The following is an 11,571-nucleotide window of genomic DNA, read 5'->3' as shown; positions in this document are numbered from 1 at the left end:
TTTTATACTTTGTTTGATATTTCATATTCTTATTTTTGAAGAAAAAAAAAATATATATATTTTGCATATTATTGGAAAAAAATTCTACTCTATAAACCCTAGTACAGTAAGTCCTCTATTTATACGATTTCGATTTACGTGAATTCGTACTTACACGATTTTCTTTCTAAAGTTTTATTTAGATAAACTATAGTGTTGTTGGGATGGTGATAGAAAGAATGAGAGAATCTGCACGGGCACCTCCTCCTCTCCGCCTTTACCATCCACAGGACGTGATTAAGTCTTAATTTACATGTTTTTCCTTCTGTTAGTTACGTGTGTGTTGCGCCCGAGATTCTTTCCACATTTTTATTTAAAAAAAAATTTAAAGCATTAACCCTCAAAGCCAGTAAAGGCCGGTACGTTATTTAGGATTGTTAATGTGAAAAATACGTCATGAACACCCATACCAATTGAAAATAAACCTTTCGTGAATTTACTTTGCAATTGGAGGGAATCGAACCCGCGATGCCAGTTTTACAGTCGAGCGTCTACCCAACTATGTCAAACCAATGTAAATTTGATCTTCGAATTGATAATAAAAGAAGACATGCCATACCAATGGAGACGTTACGTACTATATTATCATTATAATTACGTACCATATGTATATAAAAATAACAAATATTTTTTTCGACTCACACGAATTAATCGCGTAAAGAGAGGACTTACTATATTGGTATAACAACCCCAGTATTCTATAAGTGCGATAAGCGGAGTTGCAGCTAGGGTCTTTTTTTTTTTAATAATGTAAAAAATATATATAACCATGATGATGGCGTACTTTTTTAAAATATAAAATGAATTTTGTAAAGGTGTTATTTCAAATTAATCTACAAACATATTTTTTCTGACCGTTCGGAATTTTACTTGACTTCCGCCTTCTCTGTATTTTGACATTTGACAAAACGCCTGTAAACATTTTTTGTTGTTGTTTTTTTTTACAGATTTACCGGTTTGTGATATTTTAAAAATAAAAACATGTTTTCAAACAAATACAAGTTTTGTTTAGTGCCGATGTGTAAAAACACCACAATAAAAACACCAAATAAGCTATTTTTGGCCTTCCCTATGGACGAGAAAAGAAGACTGAAATGGTATTGTGCTATGAAATGAGACACGGAAAAACAAAACATATCTCCTAAAAGTCACTTTCATTGTTGTGAAGACCACTTTGATGTAAGTATCTGCATTTATACATTTACAAACTCGATATTTTATGAGTCATCATCGAACTTAACAGTTTTATTTTGTTCAATATTGTTCAATTTCAGCATATGATTTTTTTAATTCAATTTCATTAATGTTTATTTCATTTACATTTCAGCTCAAAGAAGATGTTGAAAACTATGTGCGGGTTAAATTAATGGGTGGTATAATGCGATTAAAAAAGGATGCCATACCTCATAAGTTTCATTGCCAAGGAAGAAGTATGACTGCACAAAGTCGGCCATCGGTAATACAATACCACGGAAGTATTTCAAGTGCGATGAAAGAGTTTGTGCCAGAAGCGAGTTTGGAGCTGGAGTTAGAGCAATGTTCTACAGGCAACCAAATAGACGTCTCTACACAAACCCCCGAAATAATAATGCAAGTCGACAAGGCTGTACAAGTACGGCGGGAGAATCAACTCCGAGGAAAGGGGACTTATACCTCATTCCCGCAAGTAATTAACTTAGCTGTGTCGCCAATAAAGTTTGCAACTTATAGTTACATATGTTCGGAACAAAAAGTGATTCCATCTGAAACATCCGATTCTGATTCAGAATCCGATGAATTTCATCTCGAAATTCTGGATTAGATATGGCAGTGAAAATATCAAAGATGCTTAAAATATATACGCTTATTCCAAAAAATATGTAATTAATATATGTAAAATGTAGCATTTTCTCAATGTTTTTTGTGTTATATTGTAAATGTAGGAATGTGATATACATATTATTTAAGAAGAATTTACCGCTGTGAAAAAAGTTTAAGATATTGAGATATATGTATACATTTTTGTCGCTTTTCAAACTGAAGTAAGCAGTAATGTTGATTTTCCTAAATTTTGAACAAAAAAAACATTGTTAATGTATTAATAAAAGTTTTCTTTTAATTTTTAATAAGTATACAGTCGAACTCGGTTATAACGTGGATGAAGGGACCGACTGAATTTTCTTGTTATAACCGTTCCTTGTTATATCCGAGAATAGGTATTTAAAAAAAAAAACATACCTTTCACATGAAGTATGTTATCTGGAATGGTCACATAACACAATATGTCGCAATTTAAACAAAATTCATACAATTCACCCATTACACACGTCATATTTTTCTGTCAATCCAATTTTCCTATAAAAATTGGAAAGTCCTGTGCTGCTTGAGTACAAAACCATTGTAGCAATTTCATCAAAATTCGTACAATCACAGTTTCTATTTATTTTCGAGTCTGTGATGTTTTTTTTAAATGCAGATAAAAATACAATATTGACACTGAGAGTGATGAATTTTTTTTATATACTTTCGCTTCTTATTCACCTAAAATTTTTTGCGCCATGTTGTGCGATAATTTCCGCCTTTTCACAAATTGAGACACTTTTTATTATTAGTTGATAAGTCAAGGGTTTGTTTTGACTGACTTGCTCTTGAATTGATCTGACATTCCCCACTACATAATGTTTATTATACAATGTCTATAATAAGCATAGAACATACAAAATATCGAAACTATCGTAAATATCCCCGAAACAAGCACGACAATCAAAAACTATAAAATAAGTTATTTCTTGTAATAAAGTAGGTCCTTACATATATGACAAAGCTTGCAATTTGCAACATGCAATTTAAATCCATATGCTTGAAACCTTTTTTTTATTGACGGTGACAACACCAGTTTAGTACTGAGTCATAAACGTAATCCAAACCCGGCGGCAAAAGTCTAATTGTCCAGTTGAATTTTATTGCTTAAGGTAGAAAATGTTTTAAAACATTAAAATATTTACAACACTTAGAAAAAGCGATCTCTTTTTGTTCGCTATAGCCGAGAAGTTGCTTGTTACAACCTTGAATTAATGTATGGACAAAACCAAAAACCAAAATTTCAACAAATGTCCTCGTTATATCTGAGATCTCGCTATAACCGTTCTCGTAATAACCGAGTTCGACTGTATATGTTTTTGAAAAGAAAAGAGCTGTTATAAGATGCGGTTGAAGAAAATATTTATTTGCCAAATTTAAACATATTGACTGATAAAATTGGCGCTAATCACATGTCTGATCTCTGCGGCGATAGCCGCTGAATGAATGAAATATTTCAATATACAGTGAAACCCGGATTTTATGTTTCCAGATTTAACATTTTCCCGCCACTTGCAAGTAATTATTTCAGTTCTGGTATATTTTCGTACATTATGTTTTTTTTTTCCCCCCAGTTTACATTGAAAATATCCTGTCGTTTACATTGAAAATATCCTGTCATCGTAACGATTCTTTCTTTTTGGACATTATTCGCGATTATATTTTAAATGCAGTTTTTACATTTTATGTTTGTTTTATTCGTTAAGTCATTACTATTTTTCCAAAAAAGAATAAATTTCAAATGTTTTTTTTAATATCCACAATTTATATATTCCTATTTAGGTTTTTATATGAAAAAAAAACTTATCTACATGATTTCACAGAAAATTAAAATAATTAAAAATGTTCTTTTTCAGTCCACAAAAAACCTAAAATAGGGGTTTCATTGTATTTAACTTTAAATCATTTTAAAAATTCATAAATGTGAAAGGAATGTAAGGCTGAACTAGGAATAATTAAAAAGATTAGGAAAAGTTCTATAAGGTGGTATAGAAATGTGGAGCAAATGGATAACGAGAGAATGACTGAAAAAGTATAATGCGCAAATGTGAATGGGAGAACAGAACGAGGATGGCCAAAGCACTGATAAGACTTGGCACAATCAGATCTATCAGAACCTAAAATCAAAGCTTACGTAATGGGAGGGCAGGTATGATTAGATGTATGGATGCGAAGAAAGCTAGGAGTGTATCAGGACAGGAGTGTGGCATTCCATCCTCTCTATTCTTTCAGGAAATGGTGTGATGGTAGAGTTATAAATGAGAAAACATAGATCAATAAACATTTACCTATAAAAAATTGGAAATGAAAATCGCTTACTTTTCAGCAACCACTGGTCAAGAATGACTACAGAGTGCACATTTTTCATATAACTTGTGATTTTCTTTTTGAGCTTTTTTCTTACCATAGATATTACTCATAACCTACGTATTACAGATAAATTCGACAATCTCTTTGATATTTTTGCTTTGTTATCTACCTTTTCTATGTATTTTACTATGCCTATGTACATAAACATTGTGAACGACAGAGTAGTTGTGTTACTGCTTACCAGATGTGTTAGTCAATAAATAACTGTATAAAGGAAGAGAAAATAAAACTTTTTTTGTATATTTTTCGTTTATTTATTTATAACTTTTTAAACAATCAGTATATCATTGATGGTACTTGGTGTATGCATATGAAACTGATGTTTTTTGTTGTTGCTAAATTTAACATTTTTTTTCGAATTTTATCAAAGGGAAAGAATACATTTATCAAAATAATTGCCATCGCAAACTTTCGCCCATTTTTCTGCTAGGGAACTGGGCTGGAAGAAATCCTGGCCTTACTCTTTTCCAGTTATCCCTTGACTGCGCTACACGTAGCGCTCCAACCACTGAGGCTGCTGTCTTAACTCGATCGGTCCATCGAATAGGGGATCTTCTTCTTTCTCTCTTCTTCTCCAGGCTACCAATCACAACCAGTCGTTTCAGGCTATCCTCACTGCCATGCGAAACGTTTCTAAAGAACTGAGGAATCCGTCATGTACAGACATTGCCCAGAGTCAAGCCATACAAGTGTAACTCCTGAGGTGTAATCCTGTAAGCAGTCATCTTACCATGGCGTAGATAATGCCACAGGGAGCAGTCTGGTTGTTCCACAGTTTTGTCATGTCGATGTCAACATAGATTTCATACAGTAAAAGTAAGGAAGTCTTTACAGCATGATACAACATTGTCGTAAAAAATGCATACTATATTGTATACGGATAATTTATCTACATGCTTCAGGTCATAAAAATATATTTTACCAGCTAACTATTTGCACCACTGATTTTTTTACTTTTTACCGAGTGTTTCCGACATCTTCCGGAAAATCCACTCCAGATGTTTTTTCCTTGTCTATTGCTGTAATGAATTTAGCGTGACTTCCAATCTCCACCATCCAGTAACAGTTTATAGATGGGGTAAATAAGTTTTCGGCACCCATACAGCCTCCTGAAATAAGGAAGACATAGTTAAGACACAAATTAAATATATCAAATACGATTAGGAACATTTTGTTAAATATTTACTGAGAACATTGGCTTATGGATGTTCCAAAAATTTTAATTGAACTATTTTTTGTTGTTGCATGAAATAGGTTAATGTATTAAAAGATAAATGGTTAATGAAAAACATTTATTTACCAATTTCATCAGCGCTGGACATACATCTAATCTCTATGGGTATGAGTACTAAATGAAATTTGGGTGTCTGAAAATATTTATAATGTAATTTTTTTATTTATTATTATTTTAAACTCTTCCTATTGATTTTTAAGCGAGAACTTGCCAATTTAAAATAAAATTTTGTTAGTTTTTACAGCCTGCAACTTGTTTATAACAAACTTTTTAATTTTACAAATTGATAAGTGATAGTTTCTTATACCTTACAAAATACCTAATTACGAGAAGCGCAATTTACTAGAGCTACGCAATTTCATTTTTAATTTAAATTCTACTTGGTAAATACCACTATTTCTTAAAATCTATTGTGACACATGTTTTGATGCATTTAGAATCATTTTCAAACACTGAATGTGACGCTAAGCCTTGTTATAATAACATCAAAATCCTGAAAAATATAAATAATAATAAACCCACAGTTAAAAATATGACAATGATTCAAGCGTACGCCTTTTGTCTTATATTTTAAAAAAAAAACAAGAAACACCTTCTACCCTCTCTTCATTCTTCAATGTTCCAATGAAAACATTAAAATTTAAACTTACCTTCACATACGGTATTTGAAAATGACACGGAATGCTTCAAAACACTTCGCTCACTCCTTTCAAGAATGTCATAATTAAAAAAACTTGATTTTTCAGGAGAACGTTTTTTAAGTTTAATAATATAATACATTGTATTAAAAATAAATATCAAGCCACTTATTGAACTTTTTACTGTGCAACAGATCTTTTTAGGTAAAACCTGAAGGTTTTTTCTCCATTTGAAAAATATTTAGTATATTTAAAAAAAATAATTAAACAATACTTTTTCTTCAAAATGCAAAAATAACACTTTCTGCCCTGTAGCGGGTAAATGTTAAGTTAAAAATATGCCGCTTTTGCTGGGATATAATACATTTTCTGGGCATTCCGAAAACATGCACAACTGAAAATTGTCGATTTTTGATTTATGACGTTCTTGAAAGGAGTGAGCGCCTTGTCTAAATAGATTTTTAAAAATAGTGGTGTTTACCAAGTAAAACTTAAATTGAAAATGAATAGATATTACTACAAAGAGAGTGTCGAATCAATAAATAAAAACATTTTAACCAAACCAAAACAATATATTCATGCAGCCAACCAGTTTGTTGTCTGCGGAATGCCACAGTAGGAATTCCCTAAGATTATGTAAAGTTTGATGACAATGACTTCTTAAAGATAATTAATTCAAGGCATCAGGTTCTCGCTGCCCAGGACGACTAATGCTGACAATTCGTCGACAGTTCTCGTCTGAACATCGGGACGCGGACCTGACTTGGGAGGATGCAAGGGAGCTGGCGACCAACAGAAAAGCCTGGAGACAGTTTGTGGACTCCATATGCTCCACATAGAGAGCAGAATGGTTCAACAATCAATCATAATAAATACTTACGTAAATATTAATATATTTAAAAAAATAATACAATCATTTTTTAATTTAGGAATGAATTGTTAAATCAAACACAGATTTTTAGTCTACTAAGTTGTATTTTACTGTTCAAAAACACATAGAAATTAATATTGTGACAATTGTTTCCATTCAATCCTCACATTCATTTGAAAATGCCATAACTAGGCGAAACAATTGTCACAATATTAATTTTTATGTGTTTTCTAACAATAAAATACAACTTAGTAGACTCAAAAAATCTGTGTTTGATTCAACAATCAATACATTAATTTGAATGGGGTTGTACAAATTAAATGGCAAATCAATAAACAATTCTTCTTGTTTGCAAAACAACACAGTAATGTGGTCTGCACCCAATGCTTGTGACCGTTGGAGGAAATGAGTTTAATGCCTGCTTTCAAAATTAAGATTGTTAAGTAAACATCAAGAGAATATATTAATGTTCTTCAATGTAACTGGCCTCGGGATGCTGGGCAACCTTCACATTTGCGGAAATCTATATTTTCCTGCGCTTCATTACTAATGCAAACTGTTGTGTGAGCCCTCTTCCTAATTTTATGCCCCGCGGTGACTCGAGTTTTCAAAATATAAATATCACCAGTCTACTTCGCTTGCACGTGATCCATGGAATTATCTCCACACTTCTCTACAGCTGATCTGCAATTTAGAAAACCAAAATACCAACAAACAATAAAAAATTGGGTGTAATGTTAAATGTGTCATTTTAGACACAATTTTGGACGTTTTATAAATTCAAAACTCAGTGATAAATAATGATTTGTAAAATAAATACCAAAACTCACCTGTAATAGAAGTGAACAAAACATTTTTCACCAATAGTTGAAAATTAGATTGTGTGGTATGTTAAAGTAATAATTTCACATGTATCCCACACTGCTAGCATAATTGATACATACGCTAGATGGTATTTGGTAATAAATTATAACTATGCTTGCCAGACGTATCGGTTTGACGGGACAGTCACGATTTTCAGACAAAATCCCAATGTCCTGGCCGGTTTACTTCACGTTCCAGTAAAAATTCAATTTGATTATAGAAGACAAAAAAATGTTTAAACAATTAACTGTGAAGGATTATTTCAGATAATTACTAAGTCATTTATTTCACTGTAGTGTACGGTGGGGGCATTCCGGTGTCCTGGTTGAGCATTTCGGGAATCTGGCAAGCCACATTATAACCAATAGACATCCCTACTTATTGCTCAAATACGAAAAGAAATTTTTCTCAGTGTTTTGTCACATTACGTTTGGTTTAAATATGCAGTTAACTGATGAAAACGCTAAATGCTCTTATTGTAAAATATCTTACCTTTATGGTTCAACTCTGCCAAATTCCGAACTCAAAATTTTGGGGTTATTTTGTGAAAATGCTCTCAGATTCCATCAACTCCTTGCAAATTATCTGATTTTTCTCGAGTAAAACCAACATCAATCATAATTCAAGGAGTTATGTAAAGGTTTTTTTTTGATAATCGCGCTTCGTAAGGAACGATGAATGATGTTACAATGACAGCGCGGGAAGTTGTAAAATCGGCCCATCGTTTTTTTTAAACTGAAAATTATAAATGAGAACATTATTTTAATATATTTATAGCAACGTCACAAGAATCGTAAAAATACGCTATAAATATTCGATACATTTAAAATGGTATCCCCGATTTATAGAGACCCAAGAAAGGCGGTAAAATAATCTTGTTACTAAATGTCTCTGAATGTTCACTCCTTTGAGTTATGTATTCCCGGGAGGAGATCCACAGAATAGTTACTTGCCTGTGCGAAAATTTATTTTGGAACCAACCAACCATGCATGATAATTGTTATTAATTAGATCGATATTTTCATTTGTAATCGATTGATTGAAGCTGAAGAAACGCTTTTTTCCTAGAGTAAAAATTCCATAAATGTTTTTGCGGTCGATGCATAAAATCGATAAAAAAAATTATTACAAGCAATACTAGTTATTAAGATTTTTGTTAGTTTACAAATATAATTCTTATCCGCGTTTTCAACAATTTGTAATATCCAGTTACGATTTGTCTTTTACGATTCAAACAGCAAAAAAGTTTTCAAAAAAATCTGCTGCGATTTTAGGTTAGATATTATACAAATCGCTCACTCCTTTCAAGAACGTCATAAATCAAAAATCGTCAATTTTCAGTTGTGCGTGTTTTCGGAATACCCAGAAAATTTACTATATCCCAGCAAAAGAGGCATAATTTTAACTTAATATTTACCCGCTACATGGCAAAAAGTGTTGTTTTTGCATTTTGAAGAAAAGGTATGGTTTAATTATTTTTTTGAATATAATAAATATTTTTCCAATGGAGAAAAAACCATCAGGTTTTACCTAAAAAGATCTCTTGCACAGTAAAAAGTTCAATAAATGGCTCGATAATTATTTTTATTGCATTGTATTATATTTTTAAACTTTAAAAACGCTCTCCTGAAAAATCAAGTTTTTTGATTTATGACGTTCTTGAAAGGAGTAAGCGAAATGTCAAATTCAGCCATAGATAACCAAGACGGATATTAATTATTTACATAGTTATACTAAATAATTTATGAATTTACTCTACCTATTTTTGAGCGCCTGGTAGAATTGCCATAGAGCAGATATTTATTTATTTATATATTTATTGCACGTGAGACGTTTTATGGAACGCGAGACGGTTTTGCATGGCACGCGACTAAAGAGAAAAAATAAAAAGTGATTTACGAAAACTTAAAAAAATATATGGAAAAAGTATTTAAAAAATCATGTGTTCATCAAAAAACGACGGAAACAAAAGATATGATGAAATTCATGGATAAATAGATAGCATTGTTAAATACTTCCCGCACGGTGCTAGTTCCATGAGGAGATTTTTTTCCTGCATTAAAAACAGTGTAAATTTGTATTATTTCTTTTTGAATTATTTCTTTTATTATGCCATAAACAAGTACTTAATTATTTATTTCGTAATGCTTTTTTATATTAAAAATCTGAAGTCACGCAAACATTTGATGAATTTCCATATATATATCCATGACATGTGGCATGCGACATATTATTTTATTGGATTTTTTTTCGACTCAGGCTCAAAAAGGGTCGCCATCCCTGAGCTAGGGTATGAAAAATTACTCGGTCGATTTCTGTGAGCCTGGTAAAACGATAGACGGGGATCAGGGTAAAAAATACACCATACTTTCAGCTGTTTTTCTAAAGAAGGTACTTCTCACATTATTCAATACTGTTTAGCATCTACATGACAAGCAAATCTCGCGGGAAATAAAATGTGACTTTTGAAAAACATCACTCCTTCAAACTATGAACTCCTGGTAGAAAACCTATAAATCAAGATTTTCAACTACGCAAAAGAAATACGAAATTTGTTTGTTATATTTTGAGACACTTAGAAATGAGCTAAGCAGGCACGTTAAATATTTATTTCCGCTTTTCAGAACCTTATTGTATTTTTATTAAAATAGTGTAGTAGCTACCAACTAGCTACTAATTAGCTAACAACTAGCTACAAACTAGTTACCAACTTAAGATTCCAATATGACAATGGGGATCAGGAGAAAATCTCACAGGAAAATAAGTTACGCCCAAGAAACTCTTTCGTATTATTTTTTGACATCTCATCAAAGATGAAGAAGAATATGGAAGTCTGGGCATTTACGGGGCTTACGACCGTCATAGGCTGGTTTAAGTGATCACTTTACACACGTGTAACATTCACCAATTCTACCCATTATTGACAACCACACTACTCAAATTTTTGGAAGTTCTATATATATGAACCAATTTAGAAACCTTGTTTATGAATCACTAGAACTTCACTAGAGGTGAATCTATTGGTGAGATGTAAAGAAGCTTTTTTTTTTTTTTTTTTTAAGCAGAAACTCTTATGTTAGTATGTGAGATCCGAATCCTGGATTATAATCACACACATGAGAAACGCCAGAAAATACCATTTTCATTTTTATTATTAAGCTTATAATTTGACCAGATAATTCATTTACAACATTTTGAGTGTGTCCAAATACTTGTTCACAAAATCTGGATTATCTCCAATTACAGGAGTTATTTTCATATTATTTTTTGACATCTCATCAAAGATGAAGATGGGTAGAATTGGTGAATGTTACACGTGTGTAAAGTGATCACTTAAACCAGCCTATGACGGTCGTAAGCCCCGTAAATGCCCAGACTTCCATATTCTTCTTCATCTTTGATGAGATGTCAAAAAATAATATGAAAATAACTCCTGTAATTGGAGATAATCCAGATTTTGTGAACAAGTATTTGGACGCACTCAAAATGTTGTAAATTACTCTTTCGATTCATGTGCTTTTGGTAGAAAATTTCATGTCAAGATTTTCTTTATGAAAGAAGAATTTCCATTGTTCAGAATCTTAAATGTCCTAAACCAATTTAGCGATTTCTTTAAAATTTAACATAGTTGCATTGGATCACATACGATTTTCATATACCTATGATTAACGTTTTTACCTGTGATAAAACATTTAAAAATATATATTTGCAAAATT

At 31.8% G+C, this 11,571-nt stretch overlaps 1 long non-coding RNA gene across 3 annotated transcripts; it reads right to left on the bottom strand.

Moving 5' to 3' along the window:
• Nucleotides 1-4,478: 4,478 nt before the first annotated feature.
• Nucleotides 4,479-8,753, bottom strand: LOC148309366 (uncharacterized). 3 transcript variants are annotated; one of them, XR_015837545.1, is made up of 3 exons: nt 8,348-8,753; nt 5,549-7,675; nt 4,479-5,357 (listed from the first exon to the last, which is right to left on the bottom strand). It is a non-coding gene; the product is annotated as an uncharacterized LOC148309366 (long non-coding RNA). The 3 variants fall into 3 exon arrangements; XR_015837544.1 differs by lacking the exon at nt 5,549-7,675 and having other exon boundaries at nt 8,348-8,590; nt 8,677-8,744; XR_015837543.1 differs by lacking the exon at nt 5,549-7,675.
• Between the last annotated feature and the right edge of the window lie 2,818 nt (nt 8,754-11,571).

The sequence above is a fragment of the Brachycentrus maculatus genome, unplaced genomic scaffold, assembly GCF_059751285.1.
Source record: "Brachycentrus maculatus isolate JH-2025_06_01 unplaced genomic scaffold, ASM5975128v1 h1tg000126l, whole genome shotgun sequence".
Taxonomy (NCBI): domain Eukaryota; kingdom Metazoa; phylum Arthropoda; class Insecta; order Trichoptera; family Brachycentridae; genus Brachycentrus; species Brachycentrus maculatus.
The sequence above is the reverse complement of the archived record's forward strand: the minus strand, read 5'-3'. Positions and strand labels throughout refer to the sequence as shown.